This window comes from Dermacentor andersoni, chromosome 10 (genome assembly GCF_023375885.2).
Source record: "Dermacentor andersoni chromosome 10, qqDerAnde1_hic_scaffold, whole genome shotgun sequence".
Taxonomy (NCBI): domain Eukaryota; kingdom Metazoa; phylum Arthropoda; class Arachnida; order Ixodida; family Ixodidae; genus Dermacentor; species Dermacentor andersoni.
In genome coordinates, this window is record NC_092823.1 from 84,556,867 (window position 1) to 84,574,754 (window position 17,888).

General features: G+C 44.5%; 1 pseudogene; it reads left to right on the top strand.

The window, feature by feature from the left end:
- Positions 1–3,103: 3,103 nt before the first annotated feature.
- Positions 3,104–5,871, top strand: LOC126524634 (piggyBac transposable element-derived protein 3-like; annotated as a pseudogene).
- Positions 5,872–17,888: the final 12,017 nt, after the last annotated feature.

Consider the following 17,888-nt stretch of genomic DNA (forward strand, 5'->3'; position numbering starts at 1 on the left):
TAGAGCTGTAAAAAACTTGCAAATTATTTACCGAAATAAAAAAATTTTAATGCTTCACTTTTAGTGCATATCTTCAATGTTTCAGTTCTAGTGCGATAGCTGAGTTCGTGCTTTTCTCATTGAATGTCCGAATATTTGATCTGGATATGATGTCTCTTCCATCTCTTTCGCTGTTTTGTATAACTATTTCGCCCTAGATCCGCTAATAGCCTTGTGGCAAAAGGTAGACACTGGTATATGTTCTTATTTTGTGCTAAAATAAACAATAATACACTAAGAAGAAAATGTAAGACAAATATGTTGCTAACATTCTCGCTAACACTGCCAAGAGGATCTTACAAAACGTAGGCGCTTTGGAACGCAATACTGTAGGCTAACATGGCCTGAATCCTTTGCGCAGTAGTTTCATGTTTTTGTGCTGTGTGAATAGGTGACGAAGTAGCAGTGAACCTAGGACCAGCATTTGAGGGACCCGTACCTTGCTGATATATTTTGATAATAGATGACAGCTTAAATTCTGCGTTTGCGTTCTGATTGTAAGGTTGCAAATACAACATGTATCAAGAGAACGCAAATAGCCTAGCTTTTCCTGCAAAAATAAGCAGCTAGTCTACATTATCTCTTAATTTTTCTGGTACATGCGTATTCCTGGGAAACGAAATTCTGCGGAACGCGCTTGATCTCTTGCTAACACTGCGATGACATTTATCCGAGCTGTAGATAGGTTAAATACTAGGCTTCCGTGCTTTATCTACCTGAAAACCCCCGTGAAGTATTGATTGGTCAGAAAGCCGTAAGAAACGGAAGCGAGTTCTTCAGACTTGCGTAAACGAGCTGAATCGGTCTGATATCCATGGCTTTCTAGCAGCCGATTGCTTTTATTCACCTGCTTTATACTAATTATGCATATGAAATCTTGTTCCAATTGGTTTTTATTAATTTACTCCTACGCTTGCGAAGGTCCACCACTCGACTGCATTTATCAATACCGTAGAACCCGCAGCGTTTACACCCATTCGAATCGGTTTTCTAAAGAATGAAGAGAACATCAAATGCGCAATGTCAAGCCTATCGTGACCACCATGTTGTGAAGTACAACAACGTGAAGGCTACCACAGCGACTGCAATTGTTGCTTCATCATGAACGAATTATATGTGTCGCGCAACAAGTCACTGCCGCTTACCTGTAGTTTTTGAATAATAAAGTGTGTTCTGCAAGATTATTATTCAAGCAACTTTCCTACCTTCGAATCGCTATAATGTACTTCATTGATCATTCAAGTTGCTAAAATGTGCCAAGTCGCTAGATATAATAGTTTGCGCTAAACAGAAAAGAAAGTAACTAGAACTAGCAACGAAACTACTAAAACGGCAGCACTCATTGTTACATACCGGTAAATTATCAAAATCAATGCGGGTTTTGTGTTTTAAGACATGTTTATATTAAAGATGGCCTCAGCTGTTGTTTTGTTCTATTGGCCGCTGTGCAGCCAACACTGCCGCTTTCAACAGAGGGGGCAAATGGCTTACATTGCCCCCCCCCCCCCCCCTTCACTTCTAAGAGTGGGGGGCAAGTGTCTGCGGACTATACGCCGGTATATACGGCTAGGGGGGGTGGGGTGAACTAGCACAGAATTATTTGTGAAGGAAGTGGAAGGGCGCCCGGCGCCCTTCATTGACTGCATTAGTGGCACCATGTGCTCACCACAGAAACGAACAAACAATGAAAATTTGTACGATTCTGCCGTTACCAAAGCTTAATGGCTTAGTGTCCTTTCGAACGCGGAGTTAGAACGAAATATACATTGCAGACCTCGCCCCTAACAGGCACGTCACTTATTTCCCAAATACGGCTTCGTAAGTGTCGTAACTACTGTAGAAAGACTATCCCGAGCGGTGCTGACTGCAATAGCGGAGAGTGCGAGAATAGTATAAATTTGCGCTTTTTTTATGTTTCATAGGAAACTTTCTTTAAAATGCCCGACTCTCTACTACTGTAGATACACTGTACCTACACATGAATACATATATCGCTAAATGGCTTTCAGCATTTCTCATAATTCGCATTTATTCTTTTTATGTGCACATTTATTTTCACAGTGTTATTCCGGAAGTTCTCCTTACTAAAAGTATTTTCTCTCTTTTATTCTTTCGTAGCTGTTCTTTGCCGACTGAGAAAGAAACGCACGCACGTTTTTATTCCTGTTATTACGAAATTAATGTAAATGTCAGCTTTCGATGTGGTGCGCTCAATTTGGAGTTGTGTGGTGCACTGGCTACGTTGGAGATTTCAAAGAGAAGAAAATATTATTAGCCGTTAGTTAGAGAACAAACTGCACGTTGAAAAAGCAATGAGGAGAAAATTGTGATTCGTTGCTGAAAACAAGAGAAGGAGTGATGTTACGGCGGGCCACCACGCCGGGTGCGACTCAACCTACGACCACCACTGTGTTGCACACACCTAGTTTCTATTATGGAACGTTTGGCACCAGCATTCAAACAAACACAGTGGCAGCATGCGAGACAAAAACTGGGATAACAAAGCGCAAGCCTAGAGCTTCTCAATCGTAACCTCCCTGCTTGAGCAACAGACTCTGCCTCTTTCAAGTAGAGCTAATAATCTTCACTACATTCGCGCAACCAATGATGCAACTTGGCATAAACGAAGGTTATTTCAGAACGCAACTTAGCCAGCGGCATGTACCCTGTGACCCAAATTGGTAATGAAACGAGGCTCATTGACCAGCCGCAAATATCAAGCCACCCTCCAAATTGTGATTTTACAATAAAGAGGATACTCGAAGTGTGGAACATACCGAATTTCTCATATGCAGTGATACAAGTGGGGTTGAAGGACGTTAATGGAACTGGAACAGACAAACAGTGACGTTATGCAAAAAAGAGGTGAGGCGTGCAGACAGGACACAAGAGTAGAGAAGTGGACAACACGAACGCCGACTATAAACAGAAGGGAGCACTGAGGCGAAAAAAGAAAGAACACAAAACTAATCTGCGCAAGCTCAGGAATGGCGTCACCACGTGTCAGTCGGGTACATGTGCCGGTCTACGTGAGAGATAACTGTTAACCTCTTATGACCTGTTGTCGCGATTTCGCATCATACCGGTTTTAAGCCGCACCACCAGAAGAAAACATCTGTAGCCGCTACCCCTGCGCTCAGAGGGAATCCACAGATGTCTGGCAACACGTGGAAAAGGCAGCGCCATCTATCGTCGATTCAGTAAAGAGCTGACGGCTGCCATTTCTCCAGTTGATGCCGACGAAGAACATTTCTCACTATCCATCCATTGACATCCGTCTCCATTCAAGGTATGTAAGTTTTTTGAATATAAAAAAATTTTGCATGATAGGCACTTGGTTGAATAATGCACGCAGATCACGTAAATAATTTGTTTTTGAAGATTAGTTGTTTTTTCAAGCGTGTGTCGCTTTGTCGCGTTTTCGCATCAACAGGCTGTAGCGTCCCGATTTGTGCACAACTTCGTCTTCCTCGGCATGTGGTCAAAAAACTAGTAATTTTTGTTTTTTGCAGTTATTCGGTGCTTTTTGTTCGTGATGGACACCAGAAGGTTCTACGGGATCAGGGTTCCACCCGTTGAAGAAAGCGAAGATAGCTGCCTCAGCGACAGCGATTCGGAATACAGCCCTGACACAGTACATGCTGCCCCATCAGATCAATCTGGGCAGTCTGGGAGCGACACAGGTGCGCAATTTTTTGTTTGTTGGGCGAGTTGCATTCGGCTGCAATGTGAAACGCCGTCAGCGTTCTTTCGTGTTGTATTGCAGTGGCGCGTCTTTTTCTTTTGAAGCCAAAAGCTTCACTACGATAGTCAACACCGCGTTTGTCGGAGCACGAGTGACGTCACGCACTGCGCAGGCTACTGCCCATGTGCGCCGTCGCTTCTCCGCGCCACCGTTTGACCTTTCGCCGCAGCCGTGCGCATTTGAAAGGAGGGGTATATAAGGCGCGCTTGCCCATAGAACAGGCGCACGCTGCCGCGCGCTATGCGTCATCGTTTGACGTTCGCCGCAAGCGCGTGTTTATCGCGGATCACCGCAGCTTTTCGCTTCGAGATATCCAGGCCCTTAGCTAAGCCCCAGCCAATTTTTTCAAGCCAAGGTTTTTGTGGCTTCTCAAATGTGGTTTGCGACCTCGCAGTGATTTCTTTTTCTTTTTTTGTTTGCAGATGAAGAAGGTGAAACGGAAGAGCCGTCAACGTCAAGCGCAAGAAGTTTCCTCTGGAAGCAAGTGAACCATCCGCGGACATGCCACCCTCAATGGGAAGACGGTCTTCCAGACCCTCCAGATGAGCCGAAAGCTCCCATTGCGTACTTCCGGTATTTTTTTGACGACAAGCTTCTTGAGGAGATTACAGACCAGTCCAATCTCTATGCAGTGCAGAAGAATGCCAACAAAGCATTGTGCCTAACACGCGCTGAACTGGAGCAGTTTCTTGGGGCCACAATGTATATGTCCATATACAGGCTTCCGCGATCGCGCATGTACTGGAACCGCGAGATGCGAGTAGAAAAAGTGGCAGAAGTTATGTCACGTGACAGGTGGCAAGCGATAAAGAACAGCCTTCATTTCAACGACAACAATCTCCTACAAGCAAATGCTGGCAAAGACAGGCTCTTCAAAATTCGACCACTCATTGACAATCTGCTGCTCAAATTTCAAATCCTTCCAAAGTCACAGATGCTGGTGGTCGACGAGCAAATTGTGCCGTTCAAAGGCCGCTCCTCACTCAAGCAGTACGTCCCTAGCAAGCCTCACAAGTGGGGCTACAAGATTTTTGTACTTTGCGACACCCACGGACTTGTCTCTGACTTCTCTATATACACAGGGGACATCCGCCCTGTTCCTGGATTACCTGACCTTGGAGCAAGCTCTAATGTTGTGCTCGAGCTTTCGCGCTCCATCCCAGAGAACAAGAGCTACTTGCTCTTTTTTGACAACTGGTTCACATCCATAAAACTGCTGGTAAATTTGCATCAGCGTGGTATTCCAGCAATGGGAACTGCACGCGCAAACAGAATTTCTGGATGCCGACTGCCCAGCGATGCAGAAATGAAGAAGAACGGTAGAGGAAGCCACGTGGAGAGGCAGGCTACTATTGAAGGGGTCGAAGTCCGAGTAGTGAAGTGGTACGACAGCCGGGGAGTGAATATTGCTAGCACATTCGGGAGTGCCCAGCCTCTAGGAAGCTGCCAGCGGTATGACCGCAAAAAGAAAGAAAGATGTGAAGTTGAGCAGCCAGCCATTGTGAAGGCTTACAACACTTTTATGGGTGGAGTCGACCTTCTCGATGGGCTCATGGCGTACTACAGAATTTTTCTGAAGTCGAAGAAATTCTACCTGTGATTTTTTTTTTCATTTTGTGGACATGGCTGTTGTGAGCAGCTGGCTGCTCTACCGGAGGGATTGTGATGCTCTAGGAATCCCAAAGAAACATCAACTGGATCTTGTAGCGTTCAAGGCTTCTCTAGCCAGCTGCCTGTGCAATCAAAACAAGGACGTGATGAAGAAGAGGGGCCGGCCGTCTCTTTCCGTGGAAGGAGAGCTTGAGAAGAAGAAAAGAAGAGGACCAGCAGCTCCAACACCTAATGCTGAAGTCCGTCAAGACAATGTTGGCCACTGGCCTGAAGTGTCGCAGCAACGACAACGATGCAAGATGCCTGGCTGCAAAGGCCAACCTGTTTCCTTCTGCACAAAGTGCAAAGTTCATCTGTGTATAAAAAAAAGTTCAAATTGTTTCATTTCTTTTCATAAGAACTGAGATACAAATGTGCTAAACTCAAAGAAATGAGCTCTCAAGTGTGTTTGAAAATAAACATTTTTTGATCCATTACGACCTGTTGTCGCGTTTTCGCGACATAGCTGTAACTTTCTTCCTAAAACCCCGACACGCATAAAAGTTGCTGTGTAACTTCCTCATAACCAGAACATAAAAAGCCACAGCAAAAATAATTTTTTTATGCAGTATGCTAAATTCAGGCTAGAAGAGGTTAAGGCACTTAATCTCTTCCCTATGTAAAGTAATCGAAGGCTGACTCATGCACGCACTTCCACCATTATAGATATTCCACACCTCTACCATAAGACGCGTATCTTCATTCTTATGCCTGTACAATATGGCGTATTCATCTAACTCTGGCGTGCAGTTACTATCTTGGCAATGTAGGGAAAGATTAGAAGCCGATCCACTGGTTAACGACATTTTATGTTCCATTAGCCTCTGAGTGATGCACCGTCCCGTTTGCCCTGCGTATAATTCACCACAGCAAAGGGGAATTTTATAAACCACACCCATACGACAGTCAGTAAAACTGTTGTTCTTATTGTGCTTCACTGAACAAATATCTGTTCTTTTCTTGCCTTTTACCAGCTCCTTTTTCCTCTCCATGGCAGCGTATATCTTACCTAGCTTACTGGGAGCAGTGAAAGCAACATTAACATCATATCTACTTGCAACTTTTTTCAGCCTGTGCTACACTGAATGAATGTACGGAATAGCCACTACTCTTTTTTTTTTCTGTTACTACTTTCTGTAATCACGTCCGTCCCCCTCGAAACCGACTTCTTTAGGCCTGAGTGGCCACTGCTACACTAGCATAACCTTCTTCTAATAGGCGCCGGACCTGCTCATTAAAACTGGCCCTCATTTTGCCCATGCAGGATCTGGTAAGAGGAGACTTTAGGCACTGCAATTCTGTTTTTTACTACTTTGGAATGCTTGGATTGAATGTTTAGCAAAGGCTTCGAAGATCATGGGGAGTACTGCCAAGAAGCGTGATTTTGTTCGAAGACTAAAGAAATGTCAAGAAACTGAATTACGCGTCGCTGACAAAATTTCTTGGTAAACTTTAATCCTCCTCCATAAAGTTTAATTTGCTCACTTACTGAGGTAGCAGCGGAATCGAATTCTTCCCTATTGCAGAAAATCAGGTAATCATCAACGTAACGAAATATCTTGATCACGATATCACCTAAGGCTTTCTCTAAGCAGTTGTCAACCATACTCAGGTAAATATTGCTCAGAATAGGGGCAACCTTTCACCCAATACAAATGCCTGATTTCTGCCGGAAAACGCCATCTCTCCACCCGATCAGCGTCGACTTCAAGTATATTGAAAGAATTTCTAGGAAAGCTCCCGTGGAAACACCGCATCTGTCAATAAAAACCGACTCTTGCACTTGTTCTTTAATGTTGTTCTGTAATGCACTCATTTACGGAATTTAGGAACCCGTCATGCGGCAAGGGATTATACAGGCCTTCGATATCCATACTAAAGGCTGTACAATCACCAGGATTTTCCTCTCTCAAATACTGAACTAGTACCTCAGAATTACGCAAGCAGAAGGGGTCTGAAAAAACTAGTGAAGCTAAGCAGTTCTGTAGGTAACTGGCGACACAGACGTGCCACGTCCCTTTCTCTGACACTATAGCACGAAAAGGAATTTCTTGCTTATGGTGTCTCCGCCGAGAAAAACAGTTCTAAGGTGAGGGATTTTGCTTTCTTGACATTAGAGACAACCCTATCAAGGTTATGTTTTGACAGGAGGTCAACCGCACGTTGCTTAACTGCCGAAGGCTTGAGTTTTACTCGCTGTAAATTCTTTTCTATGGCTGAAATCGCTTTTTTGAAAACGTGTCATCCGGCATGATTACGAAATAACCTTCCTTGTCAGATATTACTGGTCTACGCTTATGCTCCACGAGGTTTTTAACTAACGGTCAGACAGGGTCAGACGTCTTAAAATGAGAATTTGATTGTTTAATGCTAGCAATGCAATCTGAAATACAGCGAGAGCGTTCTTCTTCCAGAACGAACCTGGTTATGCAGCGCAGTATGCTTAAAGCGTCAACGGGTTTTACGGTAGGCTTAAAACAGTGCTTAGGACCTAAAAAGATAGCAAAGAAAAAGTAGTGGCTATTCCGTACATTCATTCAGTGTCGCACAGGCTGAAAAAAGTTGCAAGTAGATGTGATGTTAATGTTGCTTTCACTGCTCCCAATATGCTAGATAAGATATGCGCTGCTCTACAGACGAAGAAGGAGCAGGTAAAAAAGAAAGAAAGAACAGATATTTGTCCAGTGAAGCAAAATAAGAACAACAGCTTTACTGACTGTCGTATAGGTGTGGTTTACAAAATTATCCTTAGCTGTGGCCAGTTCTACGTGGGGCAAACGGGACGATGTATCAATCAGAGGCTAATGGAACATCAGATATCGTTAACCGGTGGATCGCCTTCTAATCGTTCTCTACATTTCCAAGATTGTAACTGCATGCCACAGTTAGATGAATGCGCGATATTGTACAGGCATAAGAATGAAGATACGCGTCTTATGGTAGAGACATGGCGTATCTATAATGATGGAAGTGCGTGCGTGAGTCAGCCTTCGATTACTTTACATAAGGAAGAGATTAAGTGCCTTAACAGTTATCTCTCAAGTAGACCGGCACATGTACCCGACTGACACGTGGTCATACCATTCCCGAGCTTGCGCAGATGAGTTTTGTGTCTTCTTTCTTTTTTCTCCTCAGTGCTCCCTTCAGTTGATAGTCGGCGTTCGTGTTGTCCACTTCTCTACTCTTGTGTCCTGTCTGCACGCCTCACCTCTTTTTTGCATAATGAATCCTTACCAACTAGCTAAGCTTTCTGTCCTTCTAAACAGTGACGCGTTCCGCGTAAGAATTTGGGGTGAAACAGTTTAAGTGAAGACCGGCACATATGCGATGTCACACCGCCGGGTCCCAACTTGGCCCGCAATTTTCTTCAATCGCGGTTTTGTCATCAAAGCAGCCCGATGGTTTACCCGTCAGAAAATAGCATGCGCAACGGTAAATATTTTTTGAAGTTTTGTAGCTGCTGAAACATTAGGAGCACACTGTTCATACCTAAATGTTTAGCTGTTCAGCTGAACTCCTATCTGAATATGCAATACATTTGTACTTTACTTCTTGTTTTGTGGTGGTAAATGTTACCTGCTTATTATTCATTTAGGGTAAATGTGAGCCATATTTTTACGACGCTGTCCTTCCGATTCTCCTCTAAAGAAATTTCTTATTTTTTGTCCCTGCATCTCCCTTCACTCAATAGATATTGTGCAGCAGCACATATGCTGTGCAATGCTTTAGCGCATGTAATTCAACCTAATGCAATAATAACCAACGTCATGACAGAATTAGGAGAAAAACAGACTAAACTTGTTCGGGAGACAGCTAGGCTCCTTTTGACTGTCTGCGTCGGCATTTCTTGGAATGTCCGAACAAAACTGAAATAAAACAAATTGAATTGAAGCTCATTTCAATGACACGGCTAATACCGCGAGAAGCCAACAAGAAGACGAACCAACTACGCTTTCACACACTGCACGAGGCACTTGTGCAAAAAAACAAAATGATCCAAAGCAACAAAAATTTCACACGAACGGCCTTCGCACAAAGGGCAATTCAGGGACGTTTGAAGCGCTAGATGCAATTAGAGGTCTGCAAATATAGGCTGTACCGTTCCGAATAACATAACAACACTACTGCATGCTCTGCAACGAGGGAAGCATATGGGTGGAGTGTGTTTCTGCGTATAATCACTATCGTCAACATAAAAAAAATCGTCGTTTCAAAACTAATTTTCGGAGCACCACCCGAATTTTATTGATTGGAACAGCTGCCATGCATTGACACAAAGAGTGGCATAAAAGGGGTCTCACGCAGGCGATCGTTGAGGTGACTGTCCACGCAGTACGTGGCCTTAATTACGTCCTTTCGAAAAACACCACACACCAGCACGCTGTGCAATGTAATTTGAACTGAGTTATCAACTATATGATAAACTTTTTCTTAATCATTTCAGCCCTGCAGTATTAGGATATAAGAGTGGGCAGGAACAAGGCTGCTGGTAGAAGCGTTTCCTCCCCCTCTCTCCGGTGATTTCACCTTTACGGAGGTCTACTGTGGGACGATACTAAAGGCAAGCAATTGGGCTTTCTTTTATTTATTTACTTTTCTTTTGCCAGAGCACGGCATGTTTCTAGATTACAAGTGTTCGCAGGCGTTTTAGAGGTCTGCAAATTACACTATACCATTCCGAATAAGATTCCAAAATTGTTGTGTGCTCTGCAAGCAGGGAAGCAGCTGGGTTGAGTGTGTTTCTGTGCGTAATCACTATTGACGCCATAAAGAAACGCCATTGGAAAACTAATTGCCGAAGCAGTAGCCTAATTTTACTGACCGGAACAAACGTCCTGCAATAACACGAAGAGTACAGTAGAAGGGGTCTCATGTAGGCGATCGTTGAGGTGACAGTCCACAGAGTACGTGGCGTTAATTACGTCCTATCGAAAAACTAAACACACCAGCATGCTTTTTAATGTAATTTGAACAAGTTTATAAAATATATATTATGCTTTTTTTATCATTTCAGCCCTCAAGCATTAGGATATAAAACTGGGCAGAAACAAGGCTGCTGGCCGGAAGCGTTTCCTCCAGTTCTATCTGTTGACTTCACCTTTGCGGAGGTCTACTCTGGGACGATACTAAAGGCAAGCAATTGTGCTTTCTTTAGTTTTGCTGCTTTACTAGAGCATGTCCTCTTGCTAGGCTATAACTGTTCGCACACGTAGTGAGACAATGAAGCTAGCGCCGCGATTTTTCTTTCTCTTAAATGGTGTCGCTTGGTACAATGGTACAGTTTACGTTCCTTTAAATGGATTTTATGCATAGAAGAGCTGAAATTCATGGTCACTTCAGGCACGGATAGCCGTGCGAAATCCTGTGTTTTACTGGAATCTTGGTATTAGGTCTTATATTATCGCACAACATTGCCTTGCGGTATCGTAGCAGGTTTCTTTGTATGAGCGAGCAAGACCCAAACATAGCTAACAAGACCCAAAGATAGCTTTAGCGTGGCGCCAAGTGCGATTTGATGTGCTTTAGGTGCGATTTCAATACATGTAAAATGCAGAAATCGAATCGTAAGGAAAAGGCTGGACCTTTTTAATGAAATGTAATGCAATTGAGAAGTAAGGTTAAACTATAGTGAGGCTAGGGTCAGAATTTAAATTTGATACTTGCAATGTCATTGCAGTGGCACATGCTATGTGGTAATAAAATGAGTGCATGAAATTCGCCAGTCCGTTTCTCTGTAACACAAACATATTGTAGTTGTGTACGCTTCATCCGCTAGAGCATCCAAATCGCACAAATTCCATATCGAAAATTACAGTTCGCGTAAAATTGTTACTAACTTTAGAAAGATTTTGCTAAAGTCCTGCTCGTGAATGATATTACATTATAGTGCAAGATTACCTAACATATTAATACAGGTATTATTCTTGCATTTAGCTCCTTGTGGAAATTCGACGCACTTTTTTATTATCTACGTTGACTGTTTTGTGCAACTTCTGCAATAAAACAAGAAATCCTTTATAACTTACCAGTGGGCGGAATCGCATCCGTGCCACAAGGGTTCCTCAGCACAGCACAAGAAAGCTTTAGCGGGCAATGAATAAACGACAGTGTGACAACGGTGACGTGACGACGACTGGGACAACGATGGCGGGTACATGGATGTATGACACGACTGGCATGGCGAAGTTAGAATTACAATGATAGAATGACCACCACGGCATCTCAACAATGAACGAATAAGGACGACTGTACGACCGCGACAAAAAGACAGCGGCAGCATGACAATTATATTAGGACAACGGGATGCAAACGAGTGCTTGCGACGATCGCTTGACAACAGTGGGATCGTGTTACTGACGTGATGAGGATGAGAAAACAACAGTGTGACGCGACTATGGGCGTAATGACAATTGTTCGACTGCTACTTCAACGATGACAACGTCACCACGATGGCATGACAAAATACCACAGTGATCGCGTCACAGGGATAGCAGGACACTGGAGTGAAGGTGAGTGCCTGAAGACTATGGAGTCACGAATAATATAAGGTGATGGCGTGACGACGACAACATGACGAGGCAGAAACGATGAAGTAAAATGACCACGATGGACGACAGACCACGATGGCTTCACTATGACGGCATGATCACAAATGCATGACGATGATTACATTTCAGCATTGCCATTTGTTGGGCGTGTTGGTAAACTGAAAGCATATTTAGCGCGAGCAAACAAGGACGAAAGGGAGACGATAGCGCATTGTGGTGTCGTCTCCCTTCCGTCCTTGTTTGCTGGCGCTAAATATGCTTTCGATGATTACATGATGACGACACAATGACATTGATCGCATTACAATTGAATAGTGGCAATTTGATGGCGAAGAGAGTACGATGATAATGACATCATCATCATCATCATCATCATCATCATCAGCCTGGTTACGCCCACTGCAGGGCAAAGGCCTCTCCCATACTTCTCCAACAACCCCGGTCATGTACTAATTGCGGCCATGCCGTCCCTGCAAACTTCTTAATCTCATCCGCCCACCTAACTTTCTGCCGCCCCCTGCTACGCTTCCCTTCCCTTGGGATCCAGTCCGTAACCCTTAATGACCATCGGTTATCTTCCCTCCTCATTACATGTCCTGCCCATGCCCATTTCTTTTTCTTGATTTCAACTAAGATGTCATTAACTCGCGTTTGTTCCCTCACCCAATCTGCTCTTTTCTTATCCCTTAACGTTACACCTATCATTCTTCTTTCCATAGCTCGTTGCGTCGTCCTCAATTTGAGTAGAACCCTTTTCGTAAGCCTCCAGGTTTCTGCCCCGTAGGTGAGTACTGGTAAGACACAGCTATTATACACTTTTCTCTTGAGGGATAATGGCAACCTGCTGTTCATGATCTGAGAATGCCTGCCAAACGCACCCCAGCCCATTCTTATTCTTCTGATTATTTCCGTCTCATGATCCGGATCCGCCGTCACTACCTGCCCTAAGTAGATGTATTCCCTTACGACTTCCAGTGCCTCGCTGCCTATTGTAAATTGCTGTTCTCTTCCGAGACTGTTAAACATTACTTTAGTTTTCTGCAGATTAATTTTTAGACCCACTCTTCTGCTTTGCCTCTCCAGGTCAGTGAGCATGCATTGCAATTGGTCCCCTGAGTTACCAAGCAAGGCAATATCATCAGCGAATCGCAAGTTACTAAGGTATTCTCCATTAATTTTTATCCCCAATTCTTCCCAATCCAGGTCTCTGAATACCTCCTGTAAACACGCTGTGAATAGCATTGGAGAGATCGTATCTCCCTGCCTGACGCCTTTCTTTATTGGGATTTTGTTGCTTTCTTTATGGAGGACTACGGTGGCTGTGGAGCCGCTATAGATATTTTTCAGTATGTTTACATACGGCTCGTCTACACCCTGATTCCTTAATGCCTCCATGACTGCTGAGGTTTCGACAGAATCAAACGCTTTCTCATAATCAATGAAAGCTATATATAAGGGTTGGTTATATTCCGCACATTTCTCTATCACCTGATTGATAGTGTGAATATGATCTATTGTTGAGTAGCCTTTACGCAATCCTGCCTGGTCCTTTGCTTGACAGAAGTCTAAGGTGTTCCTGATTCTATTTGCGATTACCTTAGTAAATATTTTGTAGGCAACGGACAGTAAGCTGATCGGTCTATAATTTTTCAAGTCTTTGGCGTCCCCTTTCTTATGGATTAGGATTATGTTAGCGTTCTTCCAAGATTCCGGTACGCTCGACGTCATGAGGCATTGCGTATACAGGGTGGCCAGTTTCTCTAGAACAATCTGCCCGCCATCCTTCAACAAATCTGCTGTTACCTGATCCTCCCCAGCTGCCTTCCCCCTTTGCATTTCTCCCAAGGCTTTCTTTACTTCTTCCGGCGTTACCTTTGGGACTTCGAATTCCTCTAGACTATTTTCTCTTCCATTATCGTCGTGGGTGCCACTGGTACTGTATAAATCTCTATAGAACTCCTCAGCCACTTGAACTATCTCATCCATATTAGTAATGATATTGCCGGCTTTGTCTCTTAACGCATACATCTGATTCTTGCCAATTCCTAGTTTCTTCTTCACTGTTTTTAGGCTTCCGCCGTTCCTGAGAGCATGTTCAATTCTATCCATATTATACTTCCTTATGTCAGCTGTCTTACGCTTGTTGATTAACTTCGAAAGTTCTGCCAGTTCTATTCTAGCTGTAGGGTTAGAGGCTTTCATACATTGGCGTTTCTTGATCAGATCTTTCGTCGCCTGCGATAGTTTACTGGTATCCTGCCTAATCGAGTTACCACCGACTTCCATTGCACACTTCTTAATGATGCCCACAAGATTGTCGTTCATTGCTTCAACACTAAGGTCCTCTTCCTGAGTTAAAGCCGAATACCTGTTCTGTAGCTTGATCTGGAATTCCTCTATTTTCCCTCTTACCGCTAACTCATTGATCGGCTTCTTATGTACCAGTTTCTTCCGTTCCCTCCTCAGGTCTAGGCTAATTCGAGTTCTTACCATCCTGTGGTCACTGCAGCGCACCTTGCCGAGCACGTCCACATCTTGTATGATGCCAGGGTTAGCGCAGAGTATGAAGTCTATTTCATTTCTAGTCTCGCCGTTCGGGCTCCTCCACGTCCACTTTCGGCTATCCCGCTTGCGAAAGAAAGTATTCATTATCCTCATATTATTCTGTTCCGCAAACTCGACTAATAACTCCCCCCTGCTATTCCTAGTGCCTATGCCATATTCCCCCACTGCCTTGTCTCCAGCCTGCTTCTTGCCTACCTTGGCATTAAAGTCGCCCATTAGTATAGTGTATTTGGTTTTCACTCTACCCATCGCCGATTCCACGTCTTCATAGAAGCATTCGACTTCCTGGTCATCATGACTGGATGTAGGGGCGTAGACCTGTACAATCTTCATTTTGTACCTCTTATTAAGTTTAACAACAAGACCTGCCACCCTCTCGTTAATGCTATAGAATTCCTGTATGTTGCCAGATATATTCTTATTAATCAGGAATCCGACTCCTAGTTCTCTTCTTTCCTCTAGGCCGCGGTAGCACAGGACGTGCCCGCTTTTTAGCACTGTATATGCTTCTTTTGGCCTCCTAACTTCACTGAGCCCTATTATATCCCATTTACTGCCCTCTAATTCCTCCAATAGCACTGCTAGACTCGCCTCACTAGATAACGTTCTAGCGTTAAACGTTGCCAGGTTCATATTCCAATGGCGGCCTGTCCGCACGTCCGCCTGACATCAGCACGATGTCATATCACGAAGCCTGTACGACGACGATGGGGTGACGACGACGGCATGTCGTGAGTCCGAGAATGAGCCTGGGCTGACGGCGATGGACGGACCGCGACAGCATTATTGATCCCAGTGTGAAAATGAATGCATCATACGATGACGTCATGACGATGGTGCGGCCGTAGCCGGGTAATAAAGCTAGAATGATCGCAATGCAAGGACCACGACGACATCGCGACCGCGAGCGCATACCTAGTGGCCCTACATAGATAGATAGATAGATAGATAGATAGATAGATAGATAGATTAGATAGATAGATAGATAGATAGATAGATAGATAGATAGATAGATAGATAGATAGATAGATAGATAGATAGATAGATAGATAGATAGATAGATAGATAGATAGATAGATAGATAGATAGATAGATAGATAGATAGATAGATAGATAGATAGATAGATAGATAGATAGATAGATAGATAGATAGATCAACGACTTGACGTGAAATTTTTTCCTACAGCCTAACAATCGTCCAAGTGAACCTATTCGTAGCGAGCTTCTATCATTTTTTGGATACATCAAACACAGCCTCTATGAAGGGTCAAGAGACCTCCGCTCCGAATGAAAGCACATGGTGGTGACGCCCATCCCAAAGCTTACAAACTCCCAGACAGATTTGAGCACCTTCACCGTATTCCATTAATATTAATGCTGTGTAAACTCCAAGAACGCGTGTCCCTTGCACAATTTTGTTGAACTCGATTATCACGGGATGGTATCACCGCATGTTCTCACGTAAATACGAGATCATACTATCAGGAGAACACGTGGTGCTACAATTTATTGCTATTAGGGTTCCCCGGTGGCCTGTTCACACAGGACAAACTTCCTTCGACCTACGGTAAACAGTACACGTGTGGATGATAAAGGTGGACCGGGCATACTCCTGGCCGTTGACCTAAGAAGGTTTCATACACGGTGACACACCAAGCCGTCACAGACGCCCTTGAAAGTCTGGCAGGCCTCAAATCATCGCACTTGAGATTCGAACTCCGGACCCCGAGCGCAAAACATGCGAATGGTCTTGGTGTTCATAAAGGATCCATTATCCCGTCCACCTTCTTCACCGTGGTTATGGCGCAGCTAGCTAAACGCTTAGCGCTTATCGGTAACCTCCGCTTTACTATTTAGTTCGAAGACAATAGACCCTGGACGACACGTACGCTCCTAGCTAGAATCACGGTGAAACGAAGGAGTGGCAAAGGTATGTCCGTCTCCTTGTGCGCGCTGCCCTTAGCTCCAGGGCCGCATACTGTTCTATAGCCTTTAACCTAACGCCCGCGCACAATCAGACACTCGAATGGCTTGACAACGCGGTACTTCCTGCCTGTGCCGTCTTCCTTAGCATACCCGGCTCGAACACCTACAGCATTATGCCAAGCTACCTCGCCTGAAAGCTACAATAATAACTCTCGATGAAAGCAGCAACTTATGTCGTCCCTCGAGGCGACATAGTAGACAAATACTGAAAGCCGCGAACGAAGAACGCGAAACCGCCTTTAGATCCTAGGATAGCACCCGGCCTAGGGATGAAATTTAGATTATGCATGCTAAGGCTACCACGAAGAATTCATCCGAACCAGCACCAAGAACGCCACAGCCAATAGGCCAACCCCTGCTTGGAAAACCGATCCCTTGAGAAGTTATCTGCTGCTACACGAATGTGGCCTTACGTCCATACCTCAGAGGCACCAGGGCTGCATTTGCATTCCACCGAATTCACATAAGGCATACCACTGGCCTCAAGCTACGAAACCCGCATGGGCGTATGTGTAAGTCCGCGCCTTAGATGTGTCTCGGGAAAATCGGATTCTGGGGGTTGTGACGATGCCGGGTGGGCGGACCTTTAAGGTCCCCCGGCGGAGGCAACACACCTCTTTGGCCTCGCTTCACACAGACGGCACCTCCAGACTAACCCATTTTGAGCAAACCGGCTGTCTCTTTATCCTGTCTCTGTCTCCTCAAATCGTCTCTTCCATTTCTTTTACCTTTCATGTCTTCTTCTGTCTTGCATTCTCTCTGGTGGCAAGGGTTAAGCCCGTGTGGCTATCCTACCTTGGGTACACCATACTTGGTTGTAGTAGCGGCGTACGACAGGCGCCGTGGAGACTTGTTACAAACTCTGCCATGTCTCCTCTTTTGGCTACGTGGTGGGCGGTCGGTGGCGTTGCCGAGCATGCGCATTTGTCTAAGATTGGCCTATGAAAAGAGACCGCACCGAAGCATCGTTTCAGTTCACTTTTCGGAGCAACCCCGCAGTGTATTCCAAGGACGATGTTGTCCATAGCGAAGACAACATACCTGTAAAAAATCTGTCTTTGTTCCTGGTGGCCAAGTACCTGAAAGACAAAATTGGACCCATATACAAAGCCTAAGAAATGACTAGCGGGGACCTCCTGCTGGAACTAAATGACAAAAAATAAGTAAAAAAAGCTTTCCGAACTTACCAGTATTGCCGATGCGCCAGTGACAACGTTGGCCCACAGAACACTAAATACCAGTAGGGGTCTGATATATGACGACCACTTTCTTGGCTTGAGCGATGAAGAACTGCTGGAGGGTTTCCAGGAACAAAACGTGAGATAAATACAAATAATTGTAGCCCGCAGAAATCA